Genomic DNA, 22,705 nt, shown 5'->3' with positions numbered 1-22,705 from the left:
CCAAATGACAGCAGAAGGAAAGAAATCATAAATATTGGGGAGGAAATAAAATAGTAATTAAAAAGAACATAGGAAAAAAATCAACCAAAGCAAAAGCTTGTTTTTTGAAAAAGTAAATAAAATCAACAATCCTCTGTCCAAACTAAAAAAGAAGTAAAGAGAGAGAGCACAAATTAGCAAAATAAGGGAAGAGAACTGAGAAATTACAACAACTAAAAATGAAATACAGGATATCATACGAAAATATTATTAAATCTATATGGAAACAAACTGGATAACCTAGAGGAGATGGACAATTTTCTGGAAACATACTGTCCACCAAGACTGAATCAAGAAGAAACTGACCCCTTGAACAAGCAGAGCACTAGAAATGAAATCAAAATAGCAATATAAAACATTCCTACAAATAAAAGTCCAGGACTGGAAGGCATCACTGAGGACTTCTACTAAACATACAAAGAAGAACTCATACCAGTACTTCTCAAACTCTTCCAGAAGATTGAAAAGGATGTTATACTCCCAAATTCATTCTATGAAGCCACAATCACCCTGATACCACAGCCAGGCAAAGACACTACCAAAAAAGAGGATTATAGGCCAATATCACTGATGAACACAGATGCCAAAATCCTCACCAAAATAGTAGCAAATAGAATCCAACAACACAGATAAAACATTATACATCATGACCAAGGGGGATCATGCCAGGGACACAGGGGTGAATCAACATATGCAAATCAATCAGTGTAATACAGCACATCAACAAGAGAAAGGACCAAAACAAAATGATCTTCTCAATAGATGCAGCAAAAGCATTTGTTAAAATTCAACACCCACGTATGATAAAAACTCTCACCAAAGTGGGCATAGAGGGAACATATCTCAGCATCATGAAAGTTATAGATAACAAACCTACAGCCAGCACAGTACTTAATGGTGAGAAAGTTAAAATTTCCCACTAAAATCGAGACAAGTCAAGGATGCACTCTATCACTACTCCAATTCAATATAACCATGGAAGTCCTAGTCACAGCAATGAAACGAGAGAGAAGTAAAAGGGATTCAAATTGGAAAAGAAGAGGTAAAAGTCTCACTATTTGCAGATAATATGTTACTATATATAGAAAACCCTACAAGATCCAGAAAAAAACTACTACAGCTGACCAAAGAATTCAGCAGCAAAGCAGGTTACAAGATTAAGGTTCACAAATCACTGGCATTTATCTATTCTAACAATTCAGATAATACTATAGAGCTACAGTCAACATGACAGCACTGTATTGGTAGGAAAACAGACATATAGGCCAATGGAACAGAATAGAGAGCCCAGAAATGAACCCAAAACTTTTGGTCAATTAAACTTCAACAAAGGAGGCAAGAAAATGCAATGGAATTGAGACAGCCAATTCAGCAAATGGTGTTGGGAAAACTGCACAGCAGCATGTAAATCAATGAAGCTAGAACACTCCCAATGAAGCTAGAGCACCATACACAAAAATAAATTGAGAATGTATCAAAGACTTAAACATAAGACAAGATACAATATATCTCCATGAGGAAAATATAGGCAAAATGTTATCTGATATAAGATTCGAAAATTTTCTCAAAGAAATAAAAGCAAGAATAAACAAAATAGACCTAATGAATCTTACACGCTTCTGCATAGTAAAGAAACCAGAAGTGAAGCAAAAAGACAACGTATGGAATGGGAAAATAAATGTGCATGTGAAAGCTACAAAGGCTTGATCTCCAGAGTATATAAGCAGTTCATCCAACTGAATAAGGAAAAATAAACAACGCAACCCAAAAATGGGCTGAAAAACTAAACAAGCAATTCTCCAAGGAAGACATACAAATAATCAAAAGACACTTCAGACAATGCTCAATATCACTAATTATCAGAGAAATGCAAATCAAAACTACAGTGAGTTAACACCTCACAATAGTCAGAATGGCCATCATTCAAAAATTCACAAATGACAAATGCTGGAGAGGCTGTGGATAAAATGGTACTGTCCTTCACTGCCGGTGGCAATGCAGTTTAGTTCAGCCACTGTGGAAAGCAGGATGGAGATCCTTCAAAAGCCTAGGAATAGACTTACAATATGACCGAGGAATCCCGCTCCTGGACATAAATCCAGAAGGAACCCTATTTCAGGATGACACCTGCACCCCAATGTTCATAGCGAGCACTATTTACAATAGCCAAGACATGGAAACAGACTAAATGTCCATCGCAGTTGGCTGGATAAAGAAGAGTTGATATATTTATACAATGGAAGATCAGTCAGCCATATAAACCATCAACGTAATGCAATTTTCAGAAACATGGGTGCTCCTGGAGATAATCAGTCTAAGTGAAGTAAGCCAGAAAGAGAAAGAAAAATACCATATGAGATGGCTCATCAGTGGAATCTAAAAATAAAAAAACAAAACAAAAAAAGCACAAAATTAAAAGAGAAATAGACTCACAGACATAGAATACAATGTTTTGGTTGCCAAGGGTGTGGGGGTCAGGGAGAGATAGACTGGGAGGTCAAAATTGTAGAATAGATAAACAGGATTGTACTTTATAGCACAGGGAAATATATAAAAGTTCTTACAGCAGCTCAGAGAGGAAAAAATGGGACAAAAATATATATATGTTCATTGTAACTGAAAAAGTATGCTCTACGCTGGAATTGGAGAGAACTTTGTAAAATGAATGTAAACCAATAGAAAAAAGTTAAAAAAAAAAAGAAAAAAGCATGATCCTAAATATTACAGGTGTAAATATAAATTTGAGAGAAAAAAACTTGCAAAAATGTAGTAAAACCAAAAATTTTGTTTAATGTTTTCTTTTTAAGTTAAGCAAAATCAAAAAACCTCTAGCCTGGTGTGTCATGAAGAAAAGAGAGATACTCCAAAGAAATAAAATATGAAATAAAAGAAGAGAAATAACAATTGTTAACTCAAATATACAAATAAGGGTTCATTTTGTCAACAATTACATACCAAAAAACTGGACAAATTAGAAAAAGTAGGCAAATGTCTAGAAAGAGACCAAGATAAGGAGAAACAAATAATTTGAAAAAACTGATTACTAGAAGAAAGATAGAATCTTCATTTAAAATTATCGTTTAATATCAGTGCAGATTTAAACAGCTCCCGTGGAAAACTGTACAAAAATATAAAACAGGACTCATACTCTTCAAACTATTCAAAAATAGTGAAGATGTGGGAAACTCCCAAATTAATTATATGAAGATTTAATCACCCTGAGAGCAAAGCCAACAAACAAAGTACGGGCAAAGGGAATTTCAAGCAAATATATTTGATTGAATTAGACGCAAAAATTCTACAAAATATTTTTAGCAAACTAAATCCAGCAATACCTAAAATGAATCATACACCATGATCAACTAGGATTCAATGCAGGGTCACAAGAGAGGTTCAACATACAAAAATCAATTAGTTTGATGCACCACATTAACAAAATGAAAAGGGAAAATGATGTGGTCATAAATCCATCAAAGTATTTCACAAAATTCAACATTTATACATTAAAACATCAACAACTGCAACAACAACAACAGAAACCTCTTATCAAAGTAGGATTCAGGAAATATATCTCAACATAACTAAAGTCATTAATTACAGACACACAGACAAAATAATATGCAAAAGTGAAAAACTGAAAGCCAAATAAAGGAATAAGACAAGGATGTCCACTCTTACCATTTCTATTAAACACAGTATGGGATGTCCTAGCAACAGCAATCGGACTAGAAAATAATTTACTCTTATTGGATTGAATGAAGTAAAACTGTTATTTTAGATGACATGATAATCTATATAGAGATCCCTAAAGAATCTCCACACCGGAACAACTAAAACAAATAAAGACATTTAGCAAAGTTGCATGATTCATGATTAATATACAAAAACTGTCACATTTCTTTACCCTAAAAGTAAAATATTCCATAATTTTAAAAAATTCATATGAAATCAGATAAAAAATGAAAAAAACCTGTGAAAAAACCAAGATAATAAAATCAATAATACACTTATAAATAAATTTGAAGATGATGTAAAGAAATGGAAAGAAATCTCAATGTCTTAATATAGAGGAATTATTATTGTTAAAATATATATACTACAAATGATGTCTACAGATATAAAGTGATTCAGATCGAACTACATGATATTTTCCACCGAAATAAAAACAGTCCTAAGATTTGTAAGAAACTGCAAATGACCCAGAACTGTAAAAGGAACAATGAGGAAAAAGAACAAAGTTGGAGGCATAACCCATAATACTCCCAGGACCAAGAATATATTACAAAAATACAGTAATCAAAACAACACAATACCAGAAACCATACAAACATCTATATCACTGGAAAAGAACACAGAGGTAGAAATTAAACATCACACCTATGGTCAACTAAACTATGACAAAGGAAACAAAAATATACAATGCCTAAAAGACAGTCTTGAGCAAGAGATGTTGAGAAAGCTAGACAGCAACATGTAAATCAATGAAATTACAACACTGCCTTACACTGTACAAAAATAAACTCAAAATGTTTTAAATATCTGAATCTAATACATGCCTGAATAAAACTCCTGGAAACTAACATATGCAAAACAAGAGATAAATTGTAGTAAAATTTTCTTATGTCACTCTCCCAAGCTGAAAACAATAAAACAAAATAATCAAATAGGTCCTAATTAAACTTAAAATCTTTGACACAGCAAAATATACTGAATGAAAAGATGAACTTCCAAATGGGAGAACACATTAGGAAACAGTTCAGTCAACAAAGGCTAATTTCTAAAATACACACATCGTTCATACAACTCCATTTAAAATATCTACAAACAACTCAGACAGAAAATGAACAGAAGAAAATTTTCTAAAGAAGACACACAGATGATAAACAGGAATATAAAAACATGTTCACATTGCTAATCATTATACAAAGGCAAGACCAAAATAAAATTATGATTTACCTCACACTAGTGAGAAAGGCTGTCATCAAAATGTCTATAAATAATAAAGACTGTAGAGGTTGTTGAGAAAAACGGACTCTCCAAAACTGTTGATGGGAATGAAAATTGGTGCAACCACTTTGGAATCAGTATGGAAGCTACTTTAAATAATAAAATAGATCTATCATATGACCCATCAATCCCATTCCTGGTCATATAAAACATAAAACCTGAAAACAAAGAATCCTAGGGTAAAACATAAGAAGTACACTTGACTTAATATGATTCTTCATATGTCCTCTGGCAAGGGAAGAAGAAGCAAAACTAACAAAAGATGATTGTATCAGTCTAAACAGATTAACAATGAAGAAGGAATGATCAATAAAATGAAAAGTCAACAAACACAATGGGAGAATATATTTGCAAGTGATATTTTCAAATCAAGTGTTAATATACAAAATAAATGGCAAACTCATACACCACTACAAAAAAAGACAAAATAATCCAATTAAAAAGAATGTCCATAGGAACTGAATAGATAAATATAAATCAATTTTCTATAGAAAACATACAGTTGGCTATATCACACATGAAAATATGTTCAGAGTTATAAATTATTAGGAAAACCATAAACCAAAAATGAGACAAGACCTCAAACTTGTCAGAAGGCTCTCATCCAAAAGAAAATAAATAAATCTTGGTGAGATTGTGGAGAAAAAGTAACACCATGGACACCGTAGATAGGAATGCAAAGTATTGATTCCACTGCATATAAACATCAAATTTTCTTCATCCAGTTTTCTGTCAAGCAATGTTGGGTTTGTAGGTCCCTGACTGAAGGCTCTAGAGAACAAGCCCTTGGGCTGAACTGATAAACAAGTGTGAGGAATGTCACATATCCAGGCTGGATAAGAAATGTCCTAATCAGTGTATCGAGTAGGGATGGCTGGATAGCCTATAATGGGTAAGATCCTCAGAGGAGGACAACCTAAGACAGGCACAGCTGGCTGGATAAGAGAAGGCCTACTTAATGAAGTTCCGTGATGAACTTTAAAACAATCCTTGATCATTTAACATCCTGTGCTTACTGCAGGAGCATGGGGCATAAGTTGCTTAAGATTATTAACATTGTTATAACTTAGATGATATGTGAGGCATTGTGCATGTCCTATATAAACCCTTCTTCTAAGAATCAATAAACAGAGAACTGCTTCGCTTCTCTCCACACAGTTTTTGTGTGTATATGATATTGTGCCACTGACAGGGTTAATTTAATTTGTTCTGAGTGTCTTAAAAGGATGTTGCATTATATACAATGCTCTTTCTGCACCTATTGAGATGATTATGTGAGTTTTATTTCTCATTCTATTAGTGTGGCATGTCATCTTTATTGATTTGAAAAATTTGTAGTATCCTTAAACCCAGGGATAAATCCATTTACTCATGAATGTGTATGATACATTAAATGTTTTGTTGAAAATTTTGGCACATATGTTCATCAGGGTTTATATTCTATATTTTGCATATAATTTCCTTTCTAACATTGTAATGCAAATAAAGCTGGCATCATAAAACTAGTTTGGATACTTTCACCCACTTCAAAATCTTGGAAGATTTGGGGAAGAATTGGTGAAAATTGTCTTTAAATGTGTGATAGAATTCACCAGTAAAGTCATCTTGTAAATATTTTCTGGTTTGGGAGGTTTGGAATACTGATTTACTCATACACACTTTTGCTCTATTTAATTTTGTAATTTCTTCTTGATTCAGTATTGGAAGACATATGATTCTGGGAATATGTCTTTTGTTCTAGGTCATTCAAATTGTTGGCTAGTGGAAATTTCTTCTGATGCTATGCACCTCTACACATCTACAGTATCTTCTCTTTTATTTCTAATTTTATTCGAGTCTTTATTTTCTTAGCCAACCTAAACGTTTGTCCACATTTTGTTTAAAAGAAACAGACTTAGGTTTTATTTTTATCTTTTCAATAGTTTCTCTTGTTATTTCCCTTACTCTCATTCATTCAATTTTCTTTATTCTTTCTGTTTTCTCCTAGTTCTTGATGTGTAAAGTTATGTAGTGTGATTTTTGTATTTCTTTTATTATTAAATATGATTTATTTATTTATTTATTCATTCATTCATTCATTTATTTATTTACTTACTTATTTACTTATTTATTCATTTATTTATCATTGAAGTACTGCCATTTACAATGTGTCAATCTATGGTGTATAGCACAGTGTCCCGCTTCATGCATATATTTGTGTGCCAATTAAAGTAAACTTCATGATATTTACATACTGCCCAGTGTCATACAAAAGGCATTTTGAAAAAATCTATTTTTATATATAGTGGATAACATTTATAACTCTACAGCTTCCAAATATATCCTCTCCTATGCCTTGTCTGCAGTAACCATAAGATTATTAAGTAGATCTGCAAGTGTGTTTCAGTTTTGTATATGAAATCATAGTGTTCTTATCCGAATTGTTTTTTAAATGTTCTACATATGTCATGTCATGCATTATTTTTCTTTCTCTTTCTGGCTTACTTCATTTAGAATGTCACTTTTTGGGGACATCCATTTTGCTGCAAATGTCATTGTTTTATCATTTTTTATGGCAGAATATAAATCCATTGTTTAAATATGGCATAAATTCTGTATACTGTCATCTGTTGATGGACAATTAGGGTGTTTCCATGTCGTGACTTTTGTATATAGCACTGCTAAAGTCATAGGGTAGCAGGTGACATTTTGAATTATGGTTCTCTCTGATATATACCCAAATGTGGGATTGCTGGATCATATGTTAAGTCTAGTTTTATTCTTTTGATTAATCCCCATTCTGTTTTCCACAATGACTGCACCAAACTACATTCCTACCAATAGTGTAGAAGTGTTCCCTTTCTCCACAGCTTCCCCAGCATTTATTGTTTGTGGAGTTTTGCATGATGGCCATTGTGACTATTGTGAGGTGATACTTCATTATAGTTTTGAATTGCCCTTCTCTGCTAATGATATTGAGCAATTTTATTTTCATATTTCTATGTGGCATATGCATGTATCTAATGGAGAATTCTTTGTTTAGTGCTTCTGCCCATTTTCAGATAGGGTTTCTTGGGTTTTTTATTATTATTAGGTTGTATGATGTCTTTATATTTTGGAAATTTAGCCTTTGTCAGTTGCATCATTTCTAAATATTTTATTTAATCCTGTAGGTTGTCATTTTGCTATGTTTATGGTTCCCTTTGCTGTGCAAAATGTTTTAAGTTTAATTAGGTCCCATTTATTAATTTTGCTCTTACATCCATTACCTGGGTAGGCTGTTTTAGGACATCATTGCTGAGAATTATCTCAGAGTGTTTTGCCTGTTTTCTTCTAGGAGATTTACTGTGTCTTGGCTTACATTTTAGTCTTCAAGCCATTTTGAGTTTATTCTTGTCTATGGAGTGAAGTAGTGTTCTAACTCCATTGCTTTGCATGCTTCTATCCAGTTTTCCCAACATCAGTTGGTGAAGAGATGGTCTTTTCTCTGTCATACTCTTAGCTACTCTGTCAAATATTAATTGAACATAGGCATGTAGATTTATTCCCAGGCTCTCTATTCTGTTCCATTAGTCCATTTGCCTGTTTCTGTACCAGTATCACGTCGTTTTGATTATTGTAACTCTGCAATAGTGTATGGAGACAAGGCGGTTTATTGCTACAACCTCTTTTAGTCTTCAATATTGTTTTGGAAATTATGGATCTTTTTTGATTCTATATAAATCTTATGATCATTTGTTCATTCCTAAAAAAGAAATGTTTTGTATATTTTGATAGGCACTCCGATTAAGTCTGTGGATTTCCTTGGGCAGTATGGCCATTTTTACAATATTATTTCTTCCAATACGGGACCATTGGGTATCTTTTCAATTCTTAAAATCTTTCTTGATTTTCTCAATCAATGTTTTCTTCTTCTCCATGTGTAAATCATTCACCTCCTTGGTCAGAGTTATGCTTAAGCATTTTATAGTTTTGGGTGCAGTTATAAAAGGGGTTGTCTCTATTCTTTGTTTTCCTGTTGATTCAATGGTAGTGTAAAGAATCTTAATTGATTTTTGCACACTAATCAGTCTACCTTGCCCAGTTCCTTTTATAGCCTAAGTAATTTTTTTGTGAAACTTTTACACTTTTTTATATATAGGGTCATGTCTGCATATCGTGACAATTTTACCTCTTCTTTTCCAGTCTGAATCATTTTATGTCTTTTTCTTGCCTGATCGTTGTGGGTAGGACTTCCAAGACTATATTGAATTGAAATTGTGAGAATGGGCATCCTTGTCTTGTCTCAGGTCTTTGTGGGAAAATTTCCAGTTTTTCACAATTGAGTATTTTGCTGGCTATTTGTTTGTCATAAATAGCTTTCATTATGTTGAGATGTGGTCCTTACATGCCCACTGTGATAAGAACTTTTATTGCAAATATGTGTTAAATTTTACCAAATGCTTTTTCTGCATCTACTGAGATGATTATATCATTTTTGTCTTCTCTTTTGTTGATACGGAGTATCACAATTGATTGATTGATTTGCATATGTTAAACCATCCTTGTGTTCCTGGGATGAACCTAACTTGACCACGGAGTATCACAATTGATTGATTGATTTGCATATGTTAAACCATCCTTGTGTTCCTGGGATGAACCTAACTTGACCATGGTGCATGAGCTTTTATTTACATGCTGTTGGATTCTGTTTGTTAATAATTTCTTAAGGACATTTACATCTATGTTTATCAATGATATTGGCCTATAGTTTTCTTTTTGTGGTAGTGTCTTTGTCTGGTTTTGGTATCAGTTTGATTTTGGCCTTATGGTGTGAGTTTGGGAGTACTCTCTCCATATCAGTCTTTTGGAAGAGTTTGAGGAGGACTGGTGTGGATATTTCTTTGTATGTTTGGTCAAATTCCCCAGTGAAGCTATTTGGGTCTGAATTTTGTTTGCAGTGATTTTTCATTTTAATCATAATTCTATTCCATTTCTGGTGGTATGTTTCTTCAAATGGTTAATTTCTTCTTGGTGCAATTTTGGTAGTCTGAATGTTTCCAAAAACTTCTCCATTTATGCCTGGTTATCCAGTTTGTTTGCATACAGTTGCTCATGGTATTCCCTTATGATATATTGTAATTTTTTTGTACTGTTTGTAATTTCTCCATTTTCATTTCTTATATTATTTGTATTCTCTTTCTTTTCTTGTTGGTGAGCCTGTTCAGAGATTTGCCAATTTTGTTTACTATTTCCAAAAAGTATTTGATTGATTTTTCTATTTTTTATCTTTATTTCAATTGTTTACTTTTTCATCTTTATTTTTTCCCCCTTTCTGCTGACTATTTGTTATATTTCCTCTTCTTTTCTTGATTAGTTTACATAGAACATTAGATTATTTATCTCAAATTGTTCTTCTACTTTGAGGGGGGTCTTGTCACTATGTACTTAGCTCTTAAGCCTGCTTTAACTGTATTCCATAGAGTTTGTGTAGTGTTTTGTCATATTTCTTAAGATATTTTTTAATTTCTTCTTTTACTCATCACCTCAACTCCTTGTTTTTCTACCATGTTTTTTAATCTACATGCTGTCATTTTTTCTCCCTGTTTTTCTGTGATTGATTTCTAGTTTCATGGTATAATACTCAGAAAATTTGCTTGAAATAATTTTTATCTTCTTAAATTTGTTGAGGCTTATTCAATGCCTGAGTACATAATCTTTCCTGGAAATTGTTCCATGTGCACAGGAAAAGAATGTATATTCTGTTTTGGGGAGAAGTACTGTTTTGAAAATATCAGCCATCTCCAATTATTTTATAGTGTTTTTTAGTAACTTTGTTCCCTTATTAATTTTCTGTGTGAAAGACAAATCCAGTGATGGTAATTGGGAGTTATATTCTCCTACTGTGCTTGTGTTCCCAGGGATTTCTCTGTTTTAATCTATTAGCATTTGTCTTTTTTTTAGGTACTCCTATATTGAGTCAGTATATATTAATTTGTACAATACCCTCATTGTTTATTGCTCCTTTAATCATTATATCATGTCCTTGTTTATCTTCCTCTATGGCCTTTGTTGTAAAGTCTCTTTTGTGTGAAGTCAGTACTGCTTGTCCTGCTTTCTTGTCATGTGCATTTGCATGGAATATATTTTTCCATCTTCTGACTTTCAATTGATGTGTGTTCCTCTTACTAAAGTGGGTCTCTTGTATGCTTCATAATTTAGGGTCTTGTTATATTATCCCATCTGACAATATATATCTTTTGATTGAAGCATTAAGTCCATTAACATTTGTTATAGTTATTGAAAGACTGGTGTTTATTTCCATTTTGAACTTCATTTTCCAGTTGATTTTGTATTTATTTTTGTTCATTTCTTTTTCTTTTTGTGACTTGATAAATTTTCTTTATTATCTTGGTTTCTTTTTGTCTTTGTGACTTCATTGTAAGATTTTGACTTATGGTTAACTTGTTTTGTATTTATATTGACCCATACCATATCTGTTTATTATAACTGATAACAATACAAACTAAAACCCATTCTACAGAGAAGAGAAACAAGAAAAAACACACTGTATTGACCTGTTTCACTCTGTGAGCCTTAAAAATTTTGATGTCTTGTTTTACGTAATTTTATTTATTCTTTTGTAAGTCATTGTAACTATTGCCTTTATAATATTGCCATTGTCTTTTCTATAGCATCCTTCTTCTTTTTTATTTAGAGCAGAATTTTCATTATTTCTTTTTCTCTTGCTAAATTCTTTTAGTGTTTGCTTGTGTTGAATTTATTTATCTCTCCTTGTATTCTAAAAGATATCCTTGCTTGATAAATTATCTTAGAATACCATTTTCTTTCATTCAGGACTTTGAATATGTCTTGCCACTGACTTTTGCCTGCTGTATATGTGTAGGAAACGAGTTTACAAATATTATGTATATAATTGTATATATATGTAAAGAACACCTAGAAATGAAGTTAACAAATAAGGTGAAATCATACACATTAAAAAACAGAAAACATTCATGATGGAAATTAAAACTGATCCAAAGAAGTGAAAAGATCTCTTATGTTAATGATGTGAAACAATGTGGTTCAAACAAGCATACTACCCAAAGGAATCTACATTTAGTGTGATTCATCTCAAAATAGCCATGAAATATTTCCATTAAATAGAACAAATAATTTCAAAATTTATATGTAATCACAAAGATCATGAGTTGCAAATATAATCTTGAAAAAGTGTATTAAATCTAATGGTGTAAATTTCTCTGGTGTTAAACAGTCCAACAAAGCTTTAGTAATTAAGACATTATATGGGCTCAAAAACAGACACCAATCAATAGAAGAGAATAGAGCAACCAGATAGAATCCCTCACACCTATGATCAATTAATCCATGGAAAAGGAAGCAAGAGTATAAAATGAAGAAAAGACATTCTCCTCAATAATTAGTGCTGGGGAGATTGAACATTGAAAAGATAGATTAGAATATTTCCTCACATTGTATACAATCCATGACAAAGAATAACATTTTATTTCTTTTGTTTACTAATATTTCTTGTACCTTTAGTTTATAGATCTATGTTTAGATCTTTTATTTCACTTACCAATTTATTCTTATATTATTATTTTTGGTATAAATTTACATAGAATTATTTTCCTAATTTCTCTTTCTGATAATGTGTTGTTACTATACAAAAATGCAACGGATATTTGTATATTGATTTTGTATTCTTTAAGTATACTAAGTTTGTTCATTATTTATTACAGTCACTGGAGGAGTCTATGGAGTTTCCTATCTCTGCATAATTATGTCATCTGTAAAAACTTTACTGCTATTTTACAAGTTGGATGACTTTTATATTTTTTCTTGACTAGTTGTTCTGGCTAGGACTTCAAGTAGTGTAATTTAGGACTTGTGAAATTGAACTACTATTTCTTATTACTGGACCAGAGGAAAACCTTCCTGTATGTTAACATTGAACTTGATGTTAGTCATGGGTTTTTCATATATACCTTTTATTACGTTTAGTTACATTCTATCTAGAGTGAATTTGTTAGGAATATTTTTATTAAAAAGTTATGGTCAGATCTGTCAATAATTTTCCTACATTTTTTGAGATTGTCATTTTATAATTCTTTGTTTTTTCAGGGATGGTATCCCATAGTTTCATTTGCATATGTTAAATAATAATTATGAATGAGGACTAAATTCAAATTAACTTTAGTTTATAATACGTATAGTATGCCATGAATTCAGGTTGCTTATACTTATAAAGAATGGAATTTACAGATACTGAAGGAAAAATTTACATTGTAGCTTGAGGGTACATTAATTTATTTAAAAATTTCATCACTCATTTTGAATTTGGCTTATATTTAGTGGAATTTATGTCTAAATAAATAATTTAATTTTTGCTAGAACTGGATTTACTATAGTTTACAGATAAAGAACATAGCTACTATTTACAGTTAGTGCAAAATACACTTGCCTTAAAATGCCGTATTATACTAACAATGCCAGTTGTCTCAGGACTGAGAAACATATTGCTTCCCAAATGCATTACATGTTTTTTCCACCCCAACCCACATATACTATTATTGCTTTGTTTTTTGATTGTTTGTTTGCCCCTTAATGGAGGCACTGCTTATTGAGCACAGGATCTTGTGTGTAAGTGTATTTATGAACATCATTTTGGAACACTTAACAGAAGTCACAAGAGTATGGATTATAAAGATGACAAGAAATTTTATTGCATCTGGGGACTGATAACCCTCTGAGTGAAAGAATGGTAAAAAAAACTTGTAAATATGCAATAAGCTTTTCTCTTTTGTAATTTTAAAGTAGAATATTAAATTATATTTATTTTACTTATAACACTGATTTACAATTTAAAACAACAATTACCCACTTTGGGATATATTAAATTTGATAGATTATTTTAATCTAATTTTGTTTCATAAATATTTACAATTTATTTATAAACATAACAAATATACTGATATTTAGTCTTCTCATGTTTTGAATATAGAGCTACTTATCATAAAGCACACAGATAAATACCTACTTCCACTTCCAAATAAAATTATGTTTCACTTTACTTACAAAAGATGATGAAAATTTATAACTTTTCTGTACAGGTTTTACAAAAATTTCACTTTAAATTCCAAAACTTTAAAATTATTTCATATATTTTGTGCATTATTTATACTCTGTTCACCAATCTGCTATAAATTTGTGTACAAAAGGATGGAGATTGGTTTTATTTCATAGTCCCCAAAATTAAATAATTTTAAAAGATATTGTGAGGATAATATTTGCAGATCACACTATAAATATAAGCATCCTATATGTTTCATTTTTACTTTATGAATGAGAAGGAATCACTGGCTGAATGTTCCACTTGAGTTGCTAGGAGACCAGTCGTTTTGTGATGTCATAGCTGCTCAGGTTAAGAAACATTGTGATGGCCTAGCAGTTTAACTGTGCAGGCCTGCCAAAGCAGCATTTGAAGCTGCAGTGCTCAAAATCATGCAGATTTGAAAAGTACTTGTAGAAAAAGTTATTTGAGATGACACATGTTTCTTCAGAAATTCAAGATTTGTCTCGTAAAGTTGGACCAACTGGTTCAGGAAACTCCGGTAGATCTCTTTTGTGTGAACAAACATTTTCTGGGGACTTCAACTTGAGATCTATAATTGAAGAAAATGCTTTTCAGAATTTGTCTGAAGTATTTTTGATAAAAAGACCATGTTACACACATTGTGTCTCTGAAACAGATGAAGATAATTATATTCATTCCCTGATATTTCCAAGAAAACTCTGGAAATTGGCTGGGAGTGACCAAATTAAATCCATCTTGTGGGATGATAATGGAGCTTCCATAGTGATTGATGAGGATATCTTTAAGAAGGAAGTTATAGAAAGAAAGGACCCTTTCAGAATATTTGAAACTGGAAGTATGAAAACTTTAGGTAGACAACTTAAACTTTATGGGTTTAGTAAAGTGCAGCAGAATTTTTAAAGCTCTGCTTGTCTGACTGACTTTCTGGCAGAAGAAATAGAAATCTCTGTTTTAAGCAAGGTATTAAATAATTTTAGTTACCGCTGGGTAACTTATGTATAAAATTTTATTATGTACATAAAATTATGATAATATAAATGTAAAGTTAGCTTTTGAATATTGTATAAAACTACTAAGGCTAAAATCCTTTATTTTTTCTAAAAAAAGGGCAGTGCCTTAAGTAGTCAAGATTATGAGATAGTTGCTTGTAACTATGAATCTTACCAGAAATCTAAATAAACTTTAAAAGCTGCTTTTAAAAAGTAGCATTCACCCTTATTTCAAATGCTAACTTCTTAAATTTGATGACTATAAAATTTAAAAGTGTATTTTCCAAATAAGGAATATCAAAATATCTTCAACATTGTTCATATTTTGATGATATTTTCTTTGCATAGTAAACGTGAACTTTGAGGTTTTATAGGTTAGGCTTACTGTAGTGTTGTATTTTGGTTTAAAATATTACTAAAATATTTCTACTTTTGTTGTAGCTGCAGTTCTATCGTAATCCAAATTTTAAACGTGGCTGTCCCCTGCTTTTAGTGAGAATGAAAAGAAGAGGTGGGATTAAAAATGACTCTCTGGTACCTTGATTGGCTGAAGATTTCAAAAAGAAGCACTTTAAAGAAGGGGGTAATGTGGAAAATCATAATTCTGATTTTTGGCTGACACTCATGGAGAAAGTGCATTTTTACCTTCCGCAGATTTAAACATGCCTCTAATAATAAAGCCCTCTACTAGCCACATAATTGGTGATACAAATATCCCGATCAGAGGTGATTTTTATCCTCCATCATCAATGTCAGTTAGACCACCAGAACAAAGTGCAGTGGATCAACATGCTATTTTAAATCAGTTGACCACTCTCCACGGGCACTCTCAAAGCAAATACACTGAAACAAATGGCCGTGTTGTGAACTTCATTACAACTACAACTTCTAATTCTCAGTACAGCATCTTGTCTCCCATACAGAGCAATTATTTTGGACTGATGATGCAGCCTTCTACTTCTCCAAATAGGTATCACAACATATCTGACAATGAAGGTCGTTTTTCTAAACTTCAATCAGGGAGCAACCAATGGTTTCCAGTGCCAGTGATAGCTGATACATTAGCTACATCTCTTTCAATGTGAAATCATCAGCCATCTTATTACGTTTAGTTACATTCTATCTAAAGTGAATTTGTTAAGTATACTTTTATAGAAAACTTAAGATTAGAACTGTCAATAAATTTCCTACAGTTTTTGAGACTGTTATTTCTGAATTCTCTGTTTTTAAAGGTATGGTATCACATATATTACTTTGCGCATGTTAAATAATATTTATGAATCAGGACTAAATCCCTCTTAACTATAGTTTATAATACTTATATTATGCAATGAATTCAGGTTGCTAATGTTTATTTCGAATGGAATATACACATACTGAATTAGAAATTTACATTGTAGCTTGAGTGTAGATTTATTTATTCAAAAATTTTGTCTCTCATTTTGAATTTGGTTTATGTATAATGGATTTTATTTCTTATTTAAGAATATAAATTTTGGTTGAACTTGATTTACTACAGTTTACTGATAAAGAACATAGCTATTATTTACAATTAGTGAACAAAACACTTGCCTTAAAGTGCCGTAATTTACTAACAATGACAACTGTTTCAGGACTGAGAAACATATTGCTTCCTAAAATGCATTGCCTGGTTTTTTCCACCCCAACCCACATAGTCTCTAATTTCTTTGTATTTTGATTGTTTGTTTGCCCCTAAATGGAGGTAATGCTTATTGAACCCAGGATCTTGTGCCTAAGTGTATTTATCAACATCATTTTAGAACACTTAACAGAAGCCACAAGAGTATGTATTATAAAGATGACAAGAAAATTTATTCCTTCTAGGGACTGAAAACCTCTGAGTGAAAGAATGGCAAAAATAAACATTTGTAAGAATACTGTAAGATTTTCTCTTGTGTAATTTTAAAGTAGTATATAAAACTACATTTATTTTACATATAGCACTGAAATACAAATTAAAACAAAAATTCCCCCCTTTAGAATTTCTTTAATTTGATTGATTAATTTAATCTAATTTTATTTCATAAATATTTACCATTTATATATAAACATAACAAATAAACTAATATTTATCCTGCTCATGTGTTGAATATAGAGCTACTTATTTTAAAGTACACAGATAAAAAACTACTTCCACTTCCAAATCAAATTATGTTTCACTTTAATTACAAATGATTATGAAATAGTTATAAATTTTTGTAAATATTTTACACAAATTTCACTTTAAAATCCAAAACTTTAAAATTATTTTATATATTTTGTGATTATTTATTCTCTGTTCACATATCTGGTATAAATTTGCATACAAAATGATGGAGATTGGTTTTGTTTCTTAGACACCAAAATTAAATTATTTAAATAGATTTTGTGGGGATAATATTTGCAGATCACCGTATAAAATTAAGCATCATATATGCTTCATTTTAACTGGATGAATGAGAAGTAAACACTGGCTGAATGTTACACTTGAGTTGCTAGGAGACCAGTCGATTGTGATGTCACAGCTTCTCAAGTTGAGAACCATTGTGATGGCCTCGCAGTTTATCTGTGCTGGCCCGCCAAAGCAGCATTTGAAGCTGCAGTGCACAAAATTATGCAGATTAGAAATGTAGTTGTAGAAAATGTTATTTGAGATGGCACATGTTCCTACAGAAATTCAAGTTGTGTTTCCTAAATATGGACCAACTGCTTCAGGAATGTACAGTAGATCTCTATTGTGTGATCAAACATTCCCTGGGGTTTGGACTTGAGGTCTATGATTGAGGAAAATGTTTTTCAGACTTTGTCTGAAGAATCCCTGATAAAAAGGCCATGTTACTAATATTGTGTCTCTGAACCAGATGAAGATAATGATTTTCGTTCTCTGACATATCCAAGAAAACTCTGGAAAATGGCTGGGAATAACCAATTTAAATCCATCTGTTGGCATGATAATGGAACTTCCATAGTGATGGATGAAGATATATTTATGAAGGAAGATTTGGAAAGAAAGTCTCCTTTCAGAATATTTGAACCTGGAAGTATGAAAAGTTTAATTAGACAGCTTAACCTTTATGGATTTAGTAAAGTGCAGCAGAATTTTCGAAGATCTGTTTTTCTAGCTGACTTTCAGGCAGAAGAAAAAGAAGTCTCTGTTTTAAGCAAGGTATTAAGAAATTTTAGTTACCACTTGGTAACTTATATATAAAATTTTATTTTGTACATCAATCTATGGTAATATATATGTAAAACTAGATTTTTAAAACTGTACAAAACTATTAAAGCTGAAATACTTTATTTTTCAAAAAAATGAGGACAGTGTCTTATGTAGTCAAGATTATGGGAAATTTGCTTACAACTATGAATCTTACCAAAATTTAAATAAAGTTATTAAAACTGCTTTTAAAAAATGGCATTCACCATTACTGCAAACGCTAACTTCATAAATTTGATGACTATACTATTTAAATGGTATTTTCCAAATAAGGAACTTCAAAATATCGTCAGCAATGTTCATATTTTGATGATAATATCTTTGCATAGTAAACGTGAATTCTGAGGTTTTATAGGTTAGGCTTATTGTAGCCTTGTATTTCGGTTTAAAATGTTACTAAAATCTTTCTCCTTTGGTTGTAGCAGCAGTTCTATCATAATCCAAATTTTAAACTAGGCTGTTCCCTGATTTCAGTGAGAATAAAAGGAATAGTTGGGATTAAAAATGCCTCTCTGGTGGCTTCATTGGCTGAAGATTTCAAAAAGAGGCACTTAAAGCATGGGGTAATGTGGACACTCATAGTTCAGATTTTGTGGCTTACAATAGAGGATAAAGTGCATTTTTACCTTCTGCAAATTTAAACAAGCTTCTAATAAGAAAGCCCTCTACTAGCCACATAAATGGTGATATGAATACCCTGATCAGAGGTGATTTTTCTCCTCTATGATCAATGTCATTTAGACATCCAGAACAAATTGCAATGGATCAACGTGCTATTTTAAATCAGTTGACCACTATCCACGGGCACTCTCAAAGCAGCTACAGTGAAACAAATGGCCGTGTTGTGAACTTCATTACAACTACAACTTCTACTTCTCAGTACAGCATCTTATCTCCCATACAGTGCAATTATTTTGGACTGATGGAGGAACCTCCTACTTTTCCAAATGGATATCACAAAATATCTGCCAGTGAAGGTCGTTTTTCTAAACTTCAACCAGGTAGAAACCCACGGTTTCCAGTGCCAGAGATAGCCAATACATCAGCTACTTCTCTTTCAAGGCCAAATAATCAGCCATCTTGAGCTTATGAACGTCATCCTAATTACAACTGATTTACCAGAGGACTACCAGATTATGCAGGATAACAAAGATTAAAATTGATGTTGTCAAATGTCGACAAATATCTGCAATATTCTTATTTGAACAATAAACATAGATGTGTACCTGTATTTTCCTTATATTTTTTAAGTAGTCTTCAGTGTTAAATGGGAGATTAAGTTACCATTTAAAGAAAAAAAGAGATATTTGGTTCATATGATCATTTGATGGAACAATATGGGAGTAAATTTAAATAATTTCTTGTAAGGAAGAAGAGAAAGTGGAAGAATTTGGGAAAAGACTAAAACATGGAGAGAGGGAAAAGTACTAAGTGGTTTCTGGTTCATCCTGGAAAGTATCAAAAATGATAAATTAGGATATGTTGGAACAGGAGGTCAATGCTGGAACCGGCCCAGGGATCCTGGTCTCGATTATGTCATCCCTGGAATCATAAAGGTCACATGATGTAGTCCCAGATGGCACATTCATCATGTGGCAGAATTTAAGAAGCAATTTTATCTATGGTGTTCTTTGTGCTGTTCTCAAAGCATTCTAATTGGTGCTTTCATTTCCTGCCCTCAAGTGTCTACACTATATCTTCTAGTCAATACTTTAAGTTGCTTTTATATTCCAGCCAAATACAAGTTTAAGTCCTCAGGGTGGCACTATAAGCCTTTCTAAATCTAACCCCAGAAACTCAACTTAGTTTTGTTATTTCTTTAAAAATTTGGCATCTGAGTACCTTGGCATATCTTAATGTTTCACTCTATCTGGAGATACATACAGGCAAGTGCTTGTCAACTATGTTAGCTGCAACCTCACCACTTTTGCTTCAGCTCATCATTGGGCTTAGGATGTTCTCATTTTACCTACTTAGACTTTCCCAGTCTCATCACAGAAGCCACCTCCTCCAGATGTTTTCTGTCTATCCCCCCTTCCTTGTCTAACTTGGATACGGGAACAGAAAGCACAGCACATGCCACAGAATGCATTTTATTATTTAGTGAATGAAAAATACATGTTGACTTTAAGCAAAATCTACTTTCCTGAAACAACAAAACTCTCATGGTTTTCAAACTATTTCGTTATGGTCTTTACTCTTCACCACAAACTAGCCCTTTTCATAGCCCAAGGACTAGTCACTCAAGACAGTAAGTGGATGTAACTACAGGACACAAAGTATTATTTTCTTCTTAATTCATACCTCCAGAAGCCAAAAGCACTAAATTCCCATTTGCTGCATTTTTTCCTGTCTCTTCATCACCCACCCACCCCAAAATTGCTGATTCTCTTCCCCATATGAATAACTATACTGACTTCTAATAAATTTACTTCTTAGAATCAGAGTTTTGTCCAGAAGAGACAATGTCATTGCAAACATTTAATGTAGGTTTATACACCCCACATAAATTGTGCCCCTTCTAACCTTCAGAAAGTTAGTATTTAAGTGGTACTTGATGGTTGGTTGGGGTGGTCATACTCAGTTACCAAATTGCAATCTAAAATGTGTTGACTCAAAGGAGGTGAGAGTGGTGGAATTAAAAATTTGTCCAACTGCAAGAATACCAAATTTCTGCAGATATTAAGAAATATAAAATATTCACGGAAGACTTTGTCTATTTCCCATTAAACTAAAATAAAAGTGAAGCATTTTCAGAATGTGAAATGCTGGAAAAATTGTAGGCAAGGTCGGGGAGCCTAAGGCTTCTGCTCACAATCATGCAGCAAGTGTCATCTGATAAGTCTGAAATAGTAAGATTGAGTCCTGAAAATGTGTCACCAGTTGTGAAGAAAGCCTTTGATAAACTGGAGAAAGGGCAAATGAGCCAGGGTAAGTTCTAGCAACATGGAACCATTATGACCTTTACCAAGAGAATAAAAAGGCCCACTTGCAGCAGGAGAACTGTGTCTGCACAGCACTGTTTGTTCCTACAACAGAAACATCAAGCTTTTAAATATGTCAGCTCAGCTCAGATGGTGGCTATGTTGTTTTTTGCATTAGCAGTCTGGGATTAAGATGGGCTTGTTCAGCAGCTATTTTCCAGCTCTCTTATCAGACAGTGGTTCTTAGCGTGATCATCATAACCAGGATCTATACTGATAAGTAAAAATCTACAGTTTACTTTCAAAATTAGAAATTCTAAAGAAGAATATTGTTTGTCCATCTGTAGTTTTCTACCTGGGAAAATCTAGACCATTGGCAAATGTACAAAATTTGGGTGATGCTGTGAAAACTATTCTCTGTGCTGTGCCCACTGAATACTTCCCACTAATAACTACAAATCTATCTACCATTTTGTGTGTGTGTGAAGATGGTTTGTTAAGAAGTAACTAAGTTTGTTTTAGTTATCAGTGAATTATTCCTTTGCATCTGGCAGAATCTCTGTGAATTAAGAGTTTCACTGAGCCACCAGGTTTTCTTCCGATCAGGGAGAGGTAGATTATATTTCTCCCAGTATACTAATTGTTAACTTTTCATTGAATCCAGAGCTGATGCTAAGGTCAAGCCAATGAACCCTTGAATTGGACTGAGACATATATATTCTCCAGTTCACAGAGCCCAGCACAGACTGTGTCTTCTTTTTAATTTAAGCTTATGTCTAATTTTTTTAATTCTAATTGTTGACATAACTTATTTTGGTTTTGAACACCCTGTGACATATTTATAGAGACTGAACTACTGACTTATTCCAGTTCACCTAGAAATAGCAATAACCTTTCTTTCCTTGGACTACCTGGAATAGAGTGAGCATAGTCATCTTTTTGAAAGCAGTACTCAGTGCTAATAATGCAGAACCATTACACTTCTTTGCCCAGCAATTGAGCTAGAATGTTTGTTGTGGACATCAGGGATTATCCTCACATACCCTAATGCAACCATGAGAAAACACCACATTGTTATCCAAAACCAAGTCTTTGTCAGTATTGCATTCCTATTGCATAAAAGTTAAGAATTGTAGGAGTTCTGAAATTTTTATCATACTGAGATTTTTAGCAACCTAGCATGTTCATTTTTTACCTATGCTGTCGGGGAGATGAGCCCATAGGTCACAGACAGTGAACCTTATCACTCACAGCAAGAGCAGCCAGTTTTAAATTTGTATCCATTCCCTAATCTCAGATGAATACACAGAGTGAAATTTTGTCGCCTACAGAAGCAGCAGGCTGTTAAAATGCAGAAAGATAAAGGCATGGTAAAACACTAATTTTATAAGTATCTTTATGTAAAATATTTTAGAATCACTTATTTATTATTATCTTTACCTAGGATAAGTAT

At 32.5% G+C, this 22,705-nt stretch overlaps 1 long non-coding RNA gene across 1 annotated transcript; it reads left to right on the top strand.

Moving 5' to 3' along the window:
* The first annotated feature begins 14,456 nt into the window (after positions 1–14,456).
* Positions 14,457–18,032, top strand: LOC140694214 (uncharacterized). Its single transcript, XR_012069965.1, has 3 exons — positions 14,457–14,642; positions 15,556–15,697; positions 17,976–18,032. It is a non-coding gene; the product is annotated as an uncharacterized lncRNA (long non-coding RNA).
* Positions 18,033–22,705: the final 4,673 nt, after the last annotated feature.

This window comes from Vicugna pacos, unplaced genomic scaffold, assembly GCF_048564905.1.
Source record: "Vicugna pacos unplaced genomic scaffold, VicPac4 scaffold_20, whole genome shotgun sequence".
In the NCBI taxonomy this organism is placed as follows: domain Eukaryota; kingdom Metazoa; phylum Chordata; class Mammalia; order Artiodactyla; family Camelidae; genus Vicugna; species Vicugna pacos.
Note: the sequence above shows the minus strand (reverse complement) of the source record. Positions and strands in the feature narration are given on the sequence as shown.